Source organism: Carcharhinus amblyrhynchos, chromosome 15 (assembly GCF_965287045.1).
Source record: "Carcharhinus amblyrhynchos chromosome 15, sCarAmb.v2.hapA, whole genome shotgun sequence".
In the NCBI taxonomy this organism is placed as follows: domain Eukaryota; kingdom Metazoa; phylum Chordata; class Chondrichthyes; order Carcharhiniformes; family Carcharhinidae; genus Carcharhinus; species Carcharhinus amblyrhynchos.
In genome coordinates, this window is record NC_137338.1 from 71294654 (window position 1) to 71315115 (window position 20462).

At 40.7% G+C, this 20462-nt stretch overlaps 1 pseudogene; it reads right to left on the reverse strand.

Annotated features, from left to right (window-relative positions):
• Positions 1-19557: 19557 nt before the first annotated feature.
• On the reverse strand, positions 19558-19956 carry LOC145352884 (large ribosomal subunit protein eL22 pseudogene; annotated as a pseudogene).
• Between the last annotated feature and the right edge of the window lie 506 nt (positions 19957-20462).

Below are 20462 nucleotides of genomic sequence, written 5' to 3' on the forward strand. Positions count from 1 at the left end.
CTTCACTGAGAGTTTCATTGGTATATAAATAGTCTTTTATCTATAGAAGTACCATTCAATAATATTTTATTAGATTTTTGCATTTAAACCCCCAGTGCATGCATTTATATCATTGGAAACAGCTTTCTATTGGAAGTTTTCATTTTATATTTACCAAAATCTAGTACAATACAGAGCAATCATTACATTCCACATAATCATCCCATATAAACATAAAGTAATGACCAGCAAATTCATATAAATTACTCCAGTTGTCAATCATTGCAATCCTTTTAGTCAGCATCTCTTCTCATATGGATAAAGGATAGCAGAAAGGATGGAGAATCTCAGGATAATAGGGTCAAACCGTGAGAACATGCCCTCATGGTGAACACTCTCCTCCATAGAATAACAGAGACAGAGCTGCACAATATACAGGTTTCCTTATGGGGTAATATTCAACCAATGGGGTGTAACTCAAAATTTCAGAACCTTCAAGAACAAAAAAGGATAACCCAGGAAAAGGGGAACATCAGGATTCTACCATTTGTACAACATGTGATGTGGCCACGCACAGTCTCACGTATAAGAACCAGTAAGAAAAGGATTCATACACTTCGCCTAGGTTCACAACATAACAAACTTCCCTTCTCTACAAACATATCAAAGACACCAATCAAACTCCTTGAAGAATTTAAACCATATTCCCACTGACTAGGAGAAGAAGAATCGTTAGACACCCATCAACAGAGCATCTCAGGGAGGAATGCGAACCTCCTTTTCCTTAAAAGATAAGGGAAACCCTCTTGGATTCATTATAACAAATAAGAGCCAATATCAACACCACAGCTACTCGGATAAAGAAAGGAAGCTCTAAGCAAAGAGGAACATTGGGATTATCCAATATTAAAATTGCAGTAAAGTGACTGTGAAAATCCCCTGGTTGCCAATAGACATCAGAAGTAGTCTTTCAGCATACACTTTTGCAGGAAAGATACCAGGAACAGAACAGCATAATCCTCACAAGGAACAGGATACCCCACCCTCCAAGAGGACCCCAAAGCTAGAAGACAGACAGACTGGAAGTATCTAAGATCATTTGGAGGAGCCAACCTTCCCCTCCAACCAGCCTAATCTCCAACCAAAGAGAGACTCCTATACACTGAACCAAAGCACCCAGACTCAAACTCAGGCCCTGTAGCCAACAGGACACTACATCCCCAGGGGAACCAAGTCTCAAGAAGAAGAGCAGTACAGAAGCAGGCGAAAGGGGATACCTTGGGGGAGAGTGACCCAATCCCTGTCCAACACACTCTACCTTACTGGATAAATACACTTCTGCCCTCACCTGTTCAACGGCGCACTAAAATCAGAGCCAACAAGCCAAGGATATTTGCATCACTCTTACACATTTAATAAAACAATCTATCTCTTTCTTCAGAAAAACCCCGCCAGCACCATTTAGGCCTTGCTATCAATGCGATTTGACCCTCTTCCCCACATCAGAGGAATGCCAACAATCAGATAAAATGCCCACCAGACATTCCATAAACCAGGCTCATTTATCCTGTGTAACCGCCATTCTCCTCACGTTCTTTTATCCTGTCCCTGCCGTTCTCCTCACGCTCTTTTATCCTGTGGTGGTAAATGTAGTTTTGTTTCTATAGCATATCCTTTTGTCAGGATAAAAGGCAGCATCACAAAATCAGGGAACAAAATTCAGGATTAATTATGAATTGCAGGGTAAAATAACCATCCAAGGACCTTGAAAAGGCTATCCAAAGTTTTACTGAAGCACCTTCCCCAAGTTGAACAGCTTAGACCCCAGAGGGTGGCAAGGACCCAATACGATTGACTGCCTTCAACCCTTCTCAATGAATGCTGAGAACAAGATAACATAAGACCAGCGGTCAGAGACTTTGACCAACGCCACGTCTCGAAGACCAGATACAATGTTCTTCATCAAACTTGAGATGTCCAGCCCACAAATTGAGATTGTGAAAGCATAACGGTCAATTCACAAATTTGGCCAGAATTTCATTCCCAGCACCTCTCAGGAGACCAGGCTCATGAATATTCCTTCTCCAGCCTCATCACCAAGAATCAACCGGTATATATCATACACTATGCAGCAGGATTTCCAGGGATCGAAGGTGAACCCCAACTGAGAAAACTGCCCTCTCCATTGACAGGATTCTCTTTTCTGCTTCACCCATTCTCTTCAGGATGTCTCGCAGTTCATCAATATGAGCACCAACAATCTGTGCCAGTGAGCTGAGACCATCATCCACAACTTCACTCATAATGGCAGCCACCATCTCAACACCAGTAGCATCACTGAAGTATAGTCTCACTTACCAGAGAAACCGTTACTGAGAACTTTTGGCCAACCCAGTCATCTTTGACCGCCATGATCAAACAAGGATTTTCTTAACTCAGCTTGATTTGATTTGATTTATTATTGTCACATGTATTAACATGCAGTGAAAAGTATTATTTCTTGCGCACTATACAAACAAAACATAGGGGTTAATAGAGAAGGAAAGGAGAGGATGCAGAATGTAGGGTGTAGAGAAAGATCAGCTTAATGCAAGATAGGTCCATTCAAGAATCTGATGGCAGCAGGGAAGAGGTTGTTCTTATGTCGGTTGGTACATGACCTCAGACTTTTGTATCTTTTTCCCGATGGAAGAGGGGGAAGAGAGAATGTCCAGGATATAGGGGTCATTAATTTTGCTGGCTGCTTTGCCAAGGCAGCAGGAAGCGTAGACAAAGTCAATGGATGGGAGGCTGGTCTGAGTGATGGATTGGGCTACATTCACAACCTTTTGTAGTTTCTCGGGCAGCGCAGGAGACATACCAAGTTGTGATAGAACCAGAAAGAATGCTTTCTATGGTGCATCTGTAAAAGTTGGTGAGAGTTGTAGCTGACATACCAAATTTCTTTAGTTTTTTGAGAAAATAAAAGCGTTGGTGGGCTTTCTTAACTATAGTGTCAGCATGGGGGGACCAGGACAGGTCATTGGTGATCTAGACACCAGGCTCTCGACCATTTATACTTCTTCCCCGTTAATGTAGACAGACACATGTTCTCCATTACACTTCCTGAAGTCAACGACAATCTCTGTTATTTTGTTAACATTGAAGGGGAAATTATTGTCGTCGCACCAGTTCACCAGATTCTCGATCTCATTCCTGCACTCTGTCTCATCATTGTTTGGGATCCAAACCATTATGGTGGGTCACTGCAGCTCCCCTTTGCCAAAATTCAGCTAGGATATTCCAGGAACATAGCACAGATTATACACATCAGGATCGGACAATTATAGGCCATGCATCAGGATAAAAAAATGGATTAAAAAACGAGTAACACCAGAGTTTGACAAAATACAGCACCTCTGCCCTTCCATCATGTGACTCCCATGGACAATAATTTAAAAGTATGTTCTTGTCTTCCTCTCTTCCTGAAACTGTCTCACTACGATCACCCAATCTCAGATTCTAAAGGCCTTGCTTTCTCACTCTGCTTGCCTTTCAGGATAGGAGGGAGCTGGGAATAGAGTACATATTTCCACCACCTACCTAGGTGTTAACTCGGCATTACAATTACACAGCTCTTCTTTGACACTTTTCCCTCCATAACTACAAAGCTAAAGAAATAAATATTTTTATTAAGATCTGCCAGCTCACCAAACAGGCTTCAGACCAATCCATATCTAATAGCCTGCTCTGAAAGCTCTGCACACATTTTGACAACTGTGACAAGTTCCACCACAGCCGCTAAGACAACCCACAACATTTTAAAACAATCAATAGTTTTCAAAATAAAATAACCCACAAATTTGCAATATAAATGTTAATTTTCCCTACCTCCAAATATTAAATGAAAATTTCAAAAATTCCAGGTTTTAAACTCACACCATCGCCAAAAATAAATAATTTCTTCCTTGGGTCATGTCGTATCAGTGCATCAAGTTTTGTTGAAATCCACCCATTAGTTTTTGAGATATACAGCCAGAGGAGAAAGGAAGTTTGAATGCGCCCACTCAGCAGACCTGTCTCCATGGAAACTGATCCACTGCACATTCGATTTTCTCTCAAGTGGGAGGGCTTGATCAAATCAGGCTTGCCAAATCCAAAGACAATTCAGGAGCCTCCATGGAGGTAGGCTATTGCTATCTGTATTCCAGAAAAAATTTCAACCTTGTTGGTGGTTGAAAAGTTGAAGGTTAAGTGTCCTTATGCTACCACATGCTAGGTCATTGCAGATAATTCAGAGAATTCTCATTTGATTAAGCAACTATCAATTACTACTGCATTTTATTGGAGCACAAAGAAAGAAGAAAAGATATAGTGACTTTCACGTCCTTATTATTTCACAGCCAATTTTTTTTTCTGTACTTAGTGAATATTTTTTGTGGACATATGCAGGTGCCCAATTGTATACAGCAAGTCCTTTGTCTAGGTTAAGGATGAGAAGGGGGATTTAATAACTGGAAATAAGGCATCGAACAGGTATTTTGTTCAGTCTTCACAGTGGAAGACACAAATAACATGCCAAAAATTGATGACAAGAAGGCTATGGCAGGTGTGGACCTAGAAACCATCATTATCACTGAAGAAGCAATGTTAGGTAAGCTAATGGGACTAAAGGTAGACAAGTCTCCTGATCCTGATGGAATGCACCCCAGGATACTAAAAGAGATGGCAGGGGAAAAAAGCAAATGCACTTATGGCAATTTACCAAAATTTGCTGGACTCTGGGGCAATTCCAGCAGTTTCCAGCTGGAAAATAGCAAATATGACACCACTGTTTAACAAAGGAGGTAAACAAAAGGTGGGTAACTATAGACTGGTTAGTTTAACTTCTGTAGTGGGGAAAGTGCTGGAATCTATCATCAAAGAAGAAATAGCTAGACATCCATATAGAAATTGTCTCATTGGATAGACACATCATGGGGTCATGAACGGCAGGTCATGTTTAATTAATTTAATGGAATTCTTTGAGGACATTACAAGCACAGTGGACAACAGGGAACCAGTGGATGTGGTGCATCTGGATTTCCAAAAGGCATTCAACAAGGTATCGCACAAAAGGCTGCTGCATAAGATAAAGGGCATGCCATTACATAATGCATTAGCATGGATAGAGGATTCGTTCACTAACAGAAAGCAAAGAGTGAGAATAAATGGCTGTTTTTCTGGCTGGCAATCAGTGACTAGTGATGTGCCTCAGGGGTCAGTGTTAGGAACGCAATTGTCTACAATTTACATAGAGTATTTGGAGTTGGGGTCCAATTGTAGTGTGTCAAAGTTCACAGATGACACTAAGATGAGTGTTAAAGCAAAGTATGCAGTGGACACTGAAAGTCTGCAAAAGGATATGGATAGTCTAAGTGAGTGGGTGAGGGTCTGACAGCTGGAGTTAGTAAATGTGAGGTCATCCATTTTTGTAGGAATAACAGCAAAATTAACTATTGTTTAAATGGTAAAAAATTGCAGCATGCTGCTGTGCAGAGGGACTTGGGCATGAATCACAAAAAGTTGGTTTGCAGTGCAGCAAGTAATTAAGAAGGCAAATAGAATTTTATCCTTCATTGCTAAAGAGATGGAGTTTGAAAACAGCGAGATTATGTTGCAGCTGTATAAGGTGCTGGTGAGGCCACACCTGGAGTACTGTGTACAGTTTTGTTCTCCGTACTTGAGAAAGGATATACTGGCACTGGAGGGGGTACAGAGGAGATTCACTATGTTGATTCCAGAGTTGAGAGGGTTGGCTTATGAGGAGAGACTGAGTAAACTGGGGATATTCTCATTGGAATTTAGAAGAATGAAGAAGGTCTGATAGAAACATATAAAATTATGAAGGGAATAAATAAGATAGAAGCAGGGAAGTTGTTTCCACTGGCGCGTGAAACCCAAACTAGGGAGCATAGCCTCAAAATAAGGGAGAGCAGATTTAGGACTGAGTTGAGGACGAACGTCTTCACCCAAAGGGTTGTGAATCTGTGGAATTCCCTGCCCAGTGATGCAGTTGAGGCTACATTTTTGAATGTTTTTAAGGGAAAGACTGATCGATTTTTGAACAGTAAATAATTAAGGGTTATGATGAGCAGGCGGGTAAGTGAAGCTGAGTCCATGAAAAGATCAGCCATGATCTTATTGAATGGCAGAGCAGGCTTGAGGAGCCAAATGGCCTACTCTTGCTCTGAGTTCTTATGTTCTTAAGTAAATTTCTAACAGGTTGAATTGCTTCATCCAGAGAGATATACAGAAACTGCATTCAACACAGGCAGCTTTGACTGCAGCCTACGGGAGAGGTTGGCCATGATGCTAAAAATAAGAAGCCTCTTCATTTCTATCTTTTCATGCTTCCAAAGCCCTTGAATGAATGTCAGGTATTTCAGCCCCACCTTGGGAATTGGTTGGCTCCTAAGTCATCACAGAAATGCACAAAACTAAATGCTAAGAATAATGCAGTAGCAAGAACAAAAGTTCAATTATTTGAGAAATTAGAGGTGACCAAGAGGGAGTAAAATTAAAAATTTCAAGGTTTTGCAGCTAACAAGAAATGCATGTGGCATTTCAAGGAATTGTGCAATCGTCCCAGCACATGGCACAAATCATGCAGTGAGTACAGTGTGATTATGTAACTAAAGGGACAGCAGAAAAACTGGGCAGGTCCCCTCTGCACTGGGAAGTGGTGCATTTGTGCTCAGGGAAAGTTCACATTGTGAAAAAATTCCCGTTTAGTATATTTGTACTATTAGATTAAAGGTAATTCATCCTTCCACTACTCTTGCTGCTGCTTTATACCCTTGCAGCTTTGTTTTCTATTTTAAAATTAAAATCTAATGAACCACAATTCTAATTTTTATCATTGTGCCAATGCATGGACATTGAAACATTAAATACAAAACCATTTAATATTACTTGGTATTTTAAACCAATTTGTAAATTCAAACAAACATCCAATTGCTATGTTCTCACAAACAATAAAGTTTATTTATTAGTCACAAACAAGGCTTACATTAACACTGCAATGAAGTTACTGTGAAATTCCCCGAGATAAAAATACATTGGATTTTAATAGAACATTTTTCCAATAGTCTAATCTAGAATCAATCATTTCATCCTCTGTTGAAATACAATCTATTTCACTGAGAGCAAAGAATTTATTTAAAAATGTACACTTTGTATACAACGATAGGAGCACATAATCCATGTGCAATAGGTATCAGTTACTGGGAATTGGCCTAAAGTTAATGTAATCTTAAAATGTGGGTCATGCAGTGACAAAGAAGTGACCCTACCACAAGATTAAGTACAAAAACTAACTGATTATGTTATGTTATGTCATCTCAAGTGTCTTGAGGAAATTACAATTGGTCTTTCAAGTTGCTGATGGGTATCAGAAGAAAGTAAAAGAAAAGTTGTCTCATCAATGGTTTATTGCCAACAGCATTGATATTGAAGCCACCACTACAGGTATTTCAATTATATACAGGTCTGATGCTATAGCTTTCCTTTCATTTACTTCCCAATTTAGATATTCAACCATGACCACTATGATGATAACATTGCATCATATAAATAAATGTTTTGCTGGAATAATTGCACATTAAAAAATGATCAGTGTGCAGTATAATTACAGAAATTCCACAAGGGAAACACTCCATAATGGATTTCAATTGAAAACAAAAGGTCTGAGATGTTGAGGGAGAAGTATGACTGTGAAATCACTGGGGATATATTTTCAAATAGCAATTTTCACAAACTTCAAAATAAAATTAAAAGGCACTTATAGAGGCTAAATGTAATTTTCAAGCCCACATAACTTACACTTTGATTCAGATGCCTGGAATTGCAGATGTCTTATCTGTCACACAGTCTAAAATAACCGTTTCCTCATGTTTCATGCACCTACTGCCCTCTGCCTTAGAGGAGCAACTTGCAATGTGACCAGCCATATAAATCTTTACTTCACACATGCAGCATTCAGAAAGTGAAAATTACATTTTGTATGCAATGAAATCTGGTGTGCCACAACAAAATGCATGGCCTGACTAAACGTTCTGACAGCTTGGAGACATTTTAGACAGCAGCAACTTCAAAGTTCAGTAACAGGCAGCAATCCAGCTTGAGTTTATTGCAATTCTCAAAAGTGACACAGAAGACCCTCTTCTACCTGTGAGCCAGACCTGAGGTGGTCTACTTCAGAACAAAAGAGTAGAACCTTGAGACTGATTGCAACTGAACAACTCTACTCATTTTAAATAATGCGATTAAAGTAATTAATGCACAGAGATTAAATGTTTTATGACTAGAGGCAGCAATTTCCACTTATTTATGAGGCATGTTCCACTGCTTTTAATGGGATAAATAGTGGGAGATCAGTTGTTGGATTAACTATTAGGGGTAATAATTTTACCATAACAGAAAATATCAGAGGTAGTGGATTTGAAAACAGGAATTTTTGGAATTTGAACAGACATTTTACACCAATGTTGAACAATTGACCCACCAGCTTTATATCGCTCTGTCTGTTCCTCTGTGCTTCAATTTAATTGGAAAGAATCTTGGTTGCCTTCATTATTTGTTTCTGGCAAAACATGCTGCAGCTAAAATATTAACTCATCTTTTTTTCCTCATCGGATGTTGATGTATCTACTGCCTGTTTCCATCATTCTCTACTTTCATTTCCAAGTTAGCACATGCTGCTCAATGTGAGCAGAGGGAGCTCTGTTTTGAATCTGTCCATGTTATACCTGATCAGGGAGTCGTGATGCTGACAACCTCATTGAGCAAAAAAAAATTATCACCAAAAATGCATTGAAGATAATAGGCCCTATGCAGAAATTTAAATGATTGTATGCCAATTAAACAACAGCAACAAAAAAATGGCTGCAGATGCTGGAAATCTGAGCCGAAAACAGAAATTGCTGGAGATACCACTTGCATCTGTATGGGAAACATGAGACATTGGTGTGTCAGGTCTAAAATTTACCCTCAAAAATGAAAACCATTGCAGATGAACAGCCTTTAAGAAGGCACACAATAGGGGGTAACAGGAAAAACATACAAGCTAAGATCAAGCTCACAAGAAGAGCCAGAGAATAACCTGTGAGGTGCTAAGATAGGAATCAGAATATGGTTAATGGAAATAAGTGATTGGAAAAGAAGAAAGGAAAGAAGCACGATAGAGAGATGAAAGAGAGAAAATAAAATGGGGCGGTACAGTGGCACAGCGATTAGCACTGCTACTTCATAGCACCAGGGACCCGGGTTTGATTCCCGGCTTGGGTCTTTGTCTGTATGGAGTTCGCACATTCTCCTTGTGCCTGCATAGGTTTCCTCTGGGATGCTCCAGTTTCCTCCCACATTCTGAAAGATGTGCTGGTTAGGTACATTGATCCAAAAAGGTGCTAGAGTATGCCAACAAGGGGAATTTCACAGTAATTTCATTGCAGTGTTAATGTAAGCCTTACTTGTGACTAATAAATTTTAAAAAATAATAAGGCCGAGTGTGTGGTAACTTCCCACCTCTAGGATCAAAGTTTGACCCCACTCCTGGGATCAGAGATTGAACCTCCCCCAATCCAGCATGAAAATCTGTCTCTTCTTCATTCCCATGATCAAAGGTCAGGATCGGAGATCAACCTACCCTTCCCTGGATTGCAGCCAAGTTTAGATATTGAATGAGCCAGTATCAGAGATCAGACCCTTTGGGATCTAGATTGGGGATGAGCACAGCAAAATGCAGCCCCAATACCTCAATCTGCCACTTCTCCCGAATGCCATCAGACGAGCAATTTTGTTACCTTTCCAGGGAGCCAAACCTGTCATCAGGTTGGCTTTCAGGGAACTAGTTAGGACAGAAAGACACAGGACATGATATTAGAACTACACCATATGAGATTCTGGGTATCCTGAATGAACTTCTACTCCCCGCCTTTATTTGGGAAACAGAGCCGTTAAAAGTAATGTCCCATGAAATAATTAAAACTAAATCTCACAAAATCTGCCCCAATAAATATCAGGGTCCTAATGTCAGCACTAAACATTCCCAGATGGCACAGTACAACCAGGAGCAGTTTCCTCCAACCCCATGTCAGAAGAATATTCCCATTGTAGAAGTGTGCCATTTTATCAATTTTCTACATCAAGCACAACCACTTCTGAACAACTGTTCAAAAATATAAAGTGCAATGGGGAGAGAGCAAGGGAATGGGATCAATTTGGCAGCCCTTTAACAATGCCTCTTTTTCTTCTCCTGTATATCACACTTCTGCCCTAAAACCACTTCTTGTTCCCATCTTAGCGCTTCAGAAACAACAACAATTGGTACCTATAACACATTAAAACACCCTAAAGCACACCATAGGAGTGTAATAAAGCAAAATGTGACAGCAATGCCATATTTTTCCAGCCACAGCATGGCAAGACCTCCCATGGGGGATGTGGCAGGCCAGGCAATGGTCCATTGACTTCAGTGGACAAGACAATTTCTGGCAGCAGCTGAAGTTTAAGCCACCAATTAAAGTCAGGGGTGTTCAAGAGATCAGAAATGGAGAAGTGTAGATATTGCAGAAGGTTGTGGAGCTGGGGAAATTGCAGAGATTGGGAGGGAGGAAAGTCATTGGATTTGAAAAGAAGGATGAGAATTTTAAAATTGAAACATTGCTTAACCAGGAGCTAAGTTGGTGAGCTCAGGCTTGAGGGTGAATGGGACTTGATGCAAGTAAGGAGATGGCAGCAGGGTTGAGTTTACAGAATTGCATTGAAACAGACAAGTCTAGAGGTAACAAAGGCCTGAATGAGGTGTTCAGCAGAATTTAACTACACAATGGGCCAAATGACATCCTTCTTTGCTGTATTTTACTAGAATTGTATGATTCAAATTCCACTTGAGATGTTCACTATTCAATTTAATTTATACATTTAGCTCACAATCAATAGAAATGACTTTTAGGGACTTAGATCATGAGCACTTCAATTAATAATCACAAAGAATTATCAGTAATTAAAGTTTAAAGTTAATTTATTAGTCACAAGTAGGCTTACATTAACATTGCAATGAAGTTACTGTGAAATTCCCCTAGTTCCCACACTCCGGCACCTGTTCAGGTCGATGCACCTAGCCAGCTAAGTATCCTCTTTTCCTCTCTTATTGACAGTCTGCTTATTAAAAGATCTTTTTTATTTTTGTCTTTCAACATCATTACTAGTAGTTGTATTCTTGATGATAGCAATGTGAGGAAACTGAATTAACATATTCATCTATTGATTGTCTTGACATCACAGCTGCCTCTGATCTACTACAACGTCACCTTACTGAAACTATCTGCAAGAAACTCTTCGTTTCTTCTTTCCTATCAAAAATTTACTTCTAACAATTTCTAACTAACCTCAAATCTGTCCAAGAGTTGATTGGAATATTCAAATCTAGGACGCTCCTTTGGCATTTTTTACCACTACTTAACAAGAGAAAAGAAACATTTTATCTGCTGGTATCTGATCCCACTTAAAAGTTCTTGGACATTTTCATTTGTGTGTGCGAAAGGGGAAGGCCGTGGCATTGTGGTAATGTCACCAAATAAGCTCCCTGGCTAATGTTCTGGAGATGTGGGTTCAAATATCACCACCATAGCTGGTGGAATTTAAATTAATTTAATAAATCGGCAATTACAAGCTAGTCTCAGTAACCGTTTGATTGTCATAAAAACCCATCTGGTTCATTTAATGCCTTTTAGGTAAAGAAATCTGCCAATGCTATCCTGCATGTGACTGACTCATAAATGCCTACAGAAATAGTCTAGCCAGCTACTCAGTTGTATCAAATTGCTACAAAGCCTAAAAGATGGGACAAACCACCTGGCATCAACCTAACCATCTGGCATCAACCTAACCACCAGGCATCAACCTAACCACCTAGCTCAACCTAACCACCTGGCATCAACCTAACCACCTGGCATCAACCTAACCACCTGGCATTAACCTAACCACTGGAAATGACAGAAGCATGCCAAGCCTGCTAACACTCCAAAATGCTTCTTGTGCCAAAACTGGTACAAGCACAACAGGGTGGCCAAATAGCAGTCTGATGCAACCATACTAACCAAATCATACCTTGCAGACAATGTCCCAGATATCACCAACCCCATCCCAGGCATGGTGACATGGGTATACTGTCAAGAGGGAGTTGCTCCCATAAAGTCTAATAGCATCAGGTCAAACATGAGCATGGAAACCTCCTGCTGGTTACCATCTATTGCACTCCCTCAACAAATGAATTGATCCCCTGCCTTGGTAGTAAAGGTAGATTGGGGATAAGCTGGGCCATGGGGTTACAGATTGTGCTTGGGTACAATTCTGCTGCTGCTGATGCCCCATTTAGCTGAGTGATAGTTCTACACAGCACAACAATAGTTATGCAAATGCCCGAGTTGCTGGAAATGGGATTAGTGTGACTTTAGTGGTAGTTATTGTCAGTGCAGATTCGATGGGTAGAAAGGCTTTTTCTGCGCAGTATGACTCTTTGACTCTCCAATATAATGGAGGGTATCTTTAATGTGAAGATGGGACTTCACTTCCACAAGCACTGTGCAGTCATCACTCCAACCAACACTATCATGGACAGATACATCTGTGGCAGGTAAATTGGAGAGAACGAGGTCCAGCATGCTTTTCCCTCTCACTGGTTCCCTCATCACCTCCTGCAGACCAAGTCTAGCAACTTTGTCCTTTAGGAATCGGCCAGCTCAGTCTTGATGGGGCTACTGAGCCACTCTTCATGATCAACTCCCCACCCAGAGTACATCCTGTGCACTTGCCATGGGGTGGAAGAACTGGGGGTTCTTCCATCAAGTAATATTTAACATAGAGGAATATGTTGAATATTACTTGATGGAAGAACTAGGGTGGCAAGTGCACAGGATGTACTCTGGGTAGGGACTTCAATGTTGATCATGAAGAGTGGCTCAGCAGCCCCATCAAGAATGAGCTGGCTGATTCCTAAAGGACAAAGATGCTAGACTTGGTCTGCAGGAGGTGATGAGGGAACCAGTGAGAGGGAAAAGAATGCTGGACCTCGTTCTCTCCAATTTACCGGCCACAGATGTATCTGTCCATGACAATGTTGGTTGGAGTGATGACTGCACAGTGCTTGTGGAAGTGAAGTCCCATCTTCACATTAAAGATACCCTCCATTATATTGGAGAGTCAAAGAGTCATACTGCGCAGAAAAAGCCTTTCTATCCATCGAATCTGCACTGACAATAACTACCACTAAAGTCACACTAATCCCATTTCCAGCAACTCGGGCATTGCATAACTATTGTTGTGTTGTGTGGAACTACCACTCAGCTAAATGGGGCATGAGCAGCAGCAGAATTGTACTCAAGCACAATCTGTAACCCCATGGCCCAGCTTATCCCCAATCTACCTTTACTACCAAGGCAGGGGATCAACCTTTTTTGGTGAAGAGTGCAGAACATGCCACTCCACAAAATGAGGTGAAGTGACACTGCAGCTCTACGTGCTACCAAACAGCATAAGCAGCATGTGATAGACAGAGCGAAGCAATTCCACAACAACAGATCAGATGTCAGCTCTGCAATCCTGCTATATCCAGTCATGATTGAAGATGGATAATTAAATAACTCACTGGAGGAAGAGGCTCCACTATACCCCCATCTTCAATGAAGGGAGCCTAGCACATCAGTGCAAAAGAAAAGGCAGAATCAGCTGCACCAATTTTAGACCAGAAGTGCTGACTGCGAGATCCATCTCAGCCTTCTCTAAGGATCCCCAGCATCACAGATGTCAATCTTCAGCCAATTTTATTCACTCCACATGTCATCAAGATATAGTTAAAGGCACTGGATACTGCAAAGGCGATGGACTCTGAAAATGTTGAATATAAGTAAAAGATCAGATCAGAGATTGAGAGGTCTGTGACAAGTGATTCACTTCCTATTTCCCTAAAGTCAGGAATGTGATGGAATATTCTCCACTAGCCGGGATGAGCGCAGCTCCAACAACACCACAGAAGCTTGACACAATTCAGGTCAAAGCAACCTACTTGACTGGTACCTCATTTACCACTTTCAACATTCACTCCATCTACCTCTGATGCACAGTGGCAGCAGTGTGTACCATCTGCAAGATGTACTGCAGCAACTCACCAAAGCTCCTTCAGCAGCACCTTCCCAACCCATGAACTCTATCTTCTTGAAGGACAAGGCTGCAGATGCATGAGAACATCACCATTAGGCTGACCTATAACCCTCAATTCTATTAAGTTCCATGTACTCATCCAGAAGTCTCTTGAAAGACCCTGTCGAATTTGCCTTTACCACCACCGACGGCAGCCGATTCCACTTACCCACCACCCTCTGAGTGAAAAACTTATCCCTGAGGCGATGTCAGCACCTACTCCCCAGCACCTTAAACCTGTGTCCTCTTGTGGCAGCCATTTCAGCCCTGGGGAAAAGTCTCTGAGAGTCCACCTGATCAATACTTCTCATCATCTTATACACCTCTATCAGGTCCCCTGTAAGGAGAAAAGATCGAGCTCTCTCAACCTATCCTCATAAGGCATGCTACCCAATCCAGGCAACATCCTTGTAAATCTCCTCTGCACTCTTTCAATGGCTTTCACATCCCTCCTGTAATGACGCTACCAGAACTGAGCACAGTACTCCAAGTGGGATCTGACAAGGGTCTTATACAGCTGCAGCATTCTCTCCTGACTCCTAAACTCAATCTTCCTTTGCCTTTGGTTTGACTCCAACCAGAAAAGAGCTTTTCCCCTGATTCCCATTGACTACAATTTTGCCTTTGTCCTTGATGCCAGACTTGGTCAAATGCCACCATGATTTTAAAGGCGGTGACTCTCATCTCACCTCTGGAATTCAGCTCTTTTGTCCATGTTTGAATGAAGGCTGTAATGAAGTCAGGAACGGAGAGGCTCAGCAGAATCCAAACTCAGAGTCCAATGTCCAAGCAAGTGCCCCTTGATAGCACTGTTGATGATCCCTTCCAACACATTACTGATTGGGTGGTAATTAGCGGAGTTAGATTTTTCCTAGTTGATCTGACAGTAACTTCAATTTTGCACTCCGCCTACTCCCAATAACCTATCACTCCCTTGCTAAGAATCCATCGGCCTCTATCTTTAAAGTATTCTCTGTTTCCACCACTCTTTCAGCAAGTGAGTTCCAAAGATTCACAATCCTCTGAGATATTTTTTATGACCTCATCTCCATTTTAAATGGACAAACCTTATTTTTAATCAATGACACCTAGTTCTTACTTTCCTACATATCTTTGTGTCATCAACAAATTTGGAAATAACATTTGATGTGACACTTTATCAAAAGGCTTCTGGAAATCTAAATAGAATACATTCAGACTATTTCACCAACTTTTCGCTTTCAAGAGGACCAATGCTCACTTGATTAACTTTTCTTTTTTAAATATTTATAAAAATTCTTATCATCTGTTTTTATATTCCTGGCTAGCTTTCTATCTCATTCTAATTTTTACCTCTATATTAGTCTTTTAGTCAGCGTTTGCTGTTCCTTATATTCTGTCCAGTCTCCTCGACTGCCACTTGTCTATGTATAATATATATCTTCTTTAAGTTTAATACTCCCTTTAACCTTTCTAACCTTGGATGCTGGGTCCATCTCTTGGATTTTTTCTCACTCTTTGGAATGTACCTATTCTGTATATTCTAAAATATCCTCTTAAATGTTTGGCAATGCATTGTTATTGACTTATTCCATAACCTGATTTGCCAATTCACTTTAGCTAGTTCAGCTTTTATGTCCATATAATTACTCTTATTTAAGATAAAACACAAGGTGGGATTTTACAGCCCTTCCAGAGGCATGTTTCCTGACGGCATGATAGGCGAGGAATACAAAATGCTGTAGATATTGGCAGAACCAAAGAACCCGCTGGTGCTCAATGCCGAGCCACCTCTATCACCAGAAAACACACAGCAGAGGTTGGTGGAAAATCCCATCCGTTGTCTCAGGACTTCTCCTCTCTCCCTCGAACTAAATATAAAATTCAAGCATATTATGGTTGCTGCTTTCCTTCACTATGAGCTGGCAGGGACTCATTTAAATAAATCACTGCAAGCAGCTGGACTGACCGCCAGGAAGCCACAGCTGATGGTCTGTGGGAACAATCTTGATGAGTAATTAAGTAAACGTTTATAATCTAGTGAGATTTATTTCCCTAGACAATCATATCTTCTGATTTATTTTTACTACAATAGTCCATAACGACAGGAAATAAAACTGCCTTTTCAATAAACTGACCAACCTTCAGTAATTCTCAGAGTGAGTATGCCATGATTTTTAAATAGTTTTTAGTCATTATTATTAGCCACATAGGCAGTCATAATGATTACTAAGGGGGACTGCAGGCATACCACACAGCTCTAAACTTCCATTGCAGTAAACAAACCAATAGGAGTTGCTGTTATATTTTACTCATGCAAACTCCTTATGGTGACAGGTGCATGGTACTAAGTTAGTTTGACAGCTCTACATCACATAGTGAAATCAAAGGCTGCAAGGAGTTGGAGGTGATTTCATCATGCAGCACACTCATAGCACCAAAACACTGCCATCAAGTGGAGAGACATGGGTTTAAACCAGTTGCCCCTCATAGGTTGGCATGCAAACTTCAGCTGAGCCACAATGAGAGTATTCCACATGGAAACCATGGCCCTATCCCAGAATGAAGGAGGGAAAATTCTTCTCGTAACATTTGGTTAATAGGGGCAATCTTATGTATCAAGACCCAGGAGTTCAGATGAATTCCAACCACAGATACTCAAATACGTTACATGGAGGCATAAAGAAAGGAATTGTGTCATGGGATAGGTGAACGTAACTTCTATTTTCAAAATGGAGTTAACTCAGAGAACTTAACTTATTGTCAGTTATAGTAAAACTATTTCAATGTTTGCCAAACAGTGGGATAACAAGACATCTTTATTATAAGGGGACTGGAGTTCAAGGAGAAGAAAGTCTTGCTACAACTGTATTGGCCTTTGGTGAGACAATGCCTGGAGCATTGTGAGTAGTGTTGATCTCTATTTCTCAGGAAACAGCAAAACAAAGGTTCGTTAGATTGGTTCCTGGGACGTAGGGCTGTCCTATGATGAGAAGCTGGGTAAATTGGATCTATGCTGTCTGAAATTTAAAAGGTTGAGAGGCATTGAAGCATACAAGCTTCTGAAAAGTTTGATTGGAGAGGTCGTTTCCGCTGACTCATGAATCCAGAATAGGACAACAAGGGTAAGGTGGCAAATACTGAGAAAAGGAAACATTTCTTTATTCAGAGAATTGTGAATCTTTAGATTTCTCTACCACAGACAGCCTTCAATGTGTATATTCAAGGCTGCAATAGGCAGAAGCAAGGGATGTGGTTAGCAGACAGGAAATTGGAGTTGAGGCAGATCAGCCATGATCATATTAATTGGTGGAGCAGGCTTGTAGTCCTATATAGTCAACTCCTGCTCCCATTTCTTGAGCCTTATGTTCAGAGGTGACAATGTATAAACAAGGTCAGCATTGATTTCTGTAAGGAGAGTCATAATTCTTTTTTTTATTCATTCAAGGGTCTGAGCGTCCCTGGTTGGGCCAGCATTTATTGGCCATCCCTGAAGACATATATGAGTAAACCATATTGCTGTGGATCCAGAGTCACCCGTGGGCCAGGCTGGGTAAGGACGACAGATTTCCATTCCTCAAAGGACATTTGTAAACCAGATGGGCTTTTAATGACAATTGTTTCATGATCATCATTAGACTTTTAATTCCAGATTGTTAATGATTTCAAGTTTCACCATCTGTTGTGGTGGGATTCAAATCCAAGTCCCCAAAACATTGCCCAGGTCTCTGGATCATCCTGCTACAATACCACTATGCCACTGCCTCCCTTTGAATAACTCCTCCAAAAACCTCACAAATTTATTTGATGATGTAACAGTAAGAATAAGACAAAAGTAAGCCATGGATGTGGTAAGCACAAACTTTCAGAAGGTCTCTGACAGGGTTCCATATAAAAGATGCATGACAAACATTAGGACATGTTGAGACAGAGGCCAGGTAACAGAATGGATTGAAAGATGGGTCCAAACAGAAAACAGATCATTGACAAAAGATCTAGAGGAGAAGAATGTTTTATTCAGAGTATATCAGGATGAAATACTCTATCTCAAGAACTAGTGGAAACTGATTTTCCAAGTCATTTCCAAAGGGTAGTTGAGAAAGAGGAACTGATATGGTTATGGACAAAAGAAACAGGGATACAAGGCTAAGGATGACCATTCTTTGAAAGAGCCAGCACAGACTTGTCTTCTACGCTGCAAGTTTATAGAATTCTGTGTGAAAGTAAAATCATAGAATAATAAAGAAAAAAAGAGGCTATTCGGCCCAACATGCCTGTACTGGCTCTGTGAGAGAGCAATCGAATTAGTCCTGCCCTTTCGACGTAGCCCAACAGTTTTCCCCATCATGTATTTATCCAATTATCATTTAAAAAGTTATCATTGAATCTGCTTCTGCTGCCATTTCAGGTGATGAATTTTAGATCATTACAACTCCCTATGTATAGACATCCTGCTCCTCTCACCACAGGCTCTTCTACCAAGTTGCTTACAGCTGGGTGGTTGTTGACCATTCTGCCATGAGTAATAGATTCTCCTTACTTACTTTAATAAAAACCATTCATAACTTTGAATACCACTATCCTTAATCTTCACTGCTCTAAGGACCAAAACCCCAGTTTCTTTACTCTCTCATGAGGTCTTTTACCCCTCAGTATCTTTTTACTCAATCTTCAATGAACCCTCTTTTTTTTTGATTTGATTTACTATTGTCACATGTATTAGCATACAGTGAAAACTACTGTTTCTTGTGTGCTATACATTCATAGAGAAGGAAATGAGAGAATGCAGTGTTACAGTCATAGCCAGAGAAAGATCAACTTAATGCAAGGTAAGTTCATTCAAAAATCTGACAGAAGCAGGAAAGAAGCTGTTCTTGATTCCGTTGGTACATGACCTCATGCTTTGCATCTTTTTCCTCGTGGAAAACAAAGAACAAAGAAAAAGAACAAAGAAAATTACAGCACAGGAACAGGCACCGACCATGCTGCCTGACTTAACTGAAATCCCATACCCTTTCAGGGACCATATCCTGTTCCCATCCTATTCATGTACTTGTCAAGATGCCCCTTAAAAGTTACTACAGTATCCGCTTCCGCTACCTCCTCGGCAACGAGTTCCAGGCACCCACTATTCTCCGTGTAAAAATTCTGCCTTGCATATCTATTTTAAACCTTGCCCCTCGCACCTTAAACCTGTGGCCCCAGTAATTGAAGGTGGAAGAGAGAATGTCCAGGGTGCATGAGGTCCTTAATTATGCTGGCTGCTTTACAAAAGCAGTGGGAAGTGTAGGCAGAGTCAATGGATGGGAAAAACTCTGAAACTTTGGTTTCCATCCTAAAGTGTGGTGCCCAAAATTTTGTTTTTCCTTTTCGTCAGTTTTATCAAAGATGATTTGAACCGGAATAGTCTTCATCTTCCTCCTCCTCTTCATCCTGGTTTATCTGGAAATAACAGAGCTCATAGCTCCCTTTGCTATTTGCAACGATGTGAAGCCAGTCACACAGATTGTTTTTCTTGAAGTTCATATTCATGAGGTATTTCAGGTACCTCCTTGAGAGTGGAACCTCAGAGGTGACAGTCACCTTACTCTTATTCCCCTTGATGGTTACCACATTGCCCAAGTTCCCAGCTTTACCATTTATATTGATGCCTACCTTCAGGAATTGCTCAAAATTGAATGCGTTCATGATCCATCTTCCATCACGTGTACAATCAAAGATAAACATCAGCCCTTGCTTCTTCTTCTTGTCTCTCATCAGAAGTGTCTTCGCTGGACTCATGGTACACAGATGGTAGAACGAGAGGAATATTTCTGCCCTGTTTTCAAACTGGGGGCTTCTCGTGTGTTTGGTAAATGGGATGATCACTACACTGCAGAAACATTTAAACAAGATGCGGGAGCACTGCTGAGATTCAAGCTCAGAATCTTCCGTTCACTTAATAAGCGCCTTTACCAACTAAGCCATGGTGCCAACTTTTCAAGAGTTCAGTTTTTAGGCCCCTGCAGGAATTCAACTCATGGGCCCTGGTTTACAAAGTGTTCTAACCACTGAGCTGTGAAGGAATTGGAAACAATACTCCAACTGGGATCTAATCAGTGATTTATTAAGGTGGAGCATTTTAGGCAGGCGGTGGGCGTTAAATGGGGGACTTGTGCCCTTATGGACAGGTACAGACTGAAACAGGTGCATTGGAAAATGGTCATGTGTAACTCAGTAAATAAAAAATGTATAATGATAGTTCCAATTTTACCTTCCACCAACTGGCTTTCTGGGATATAACAAGA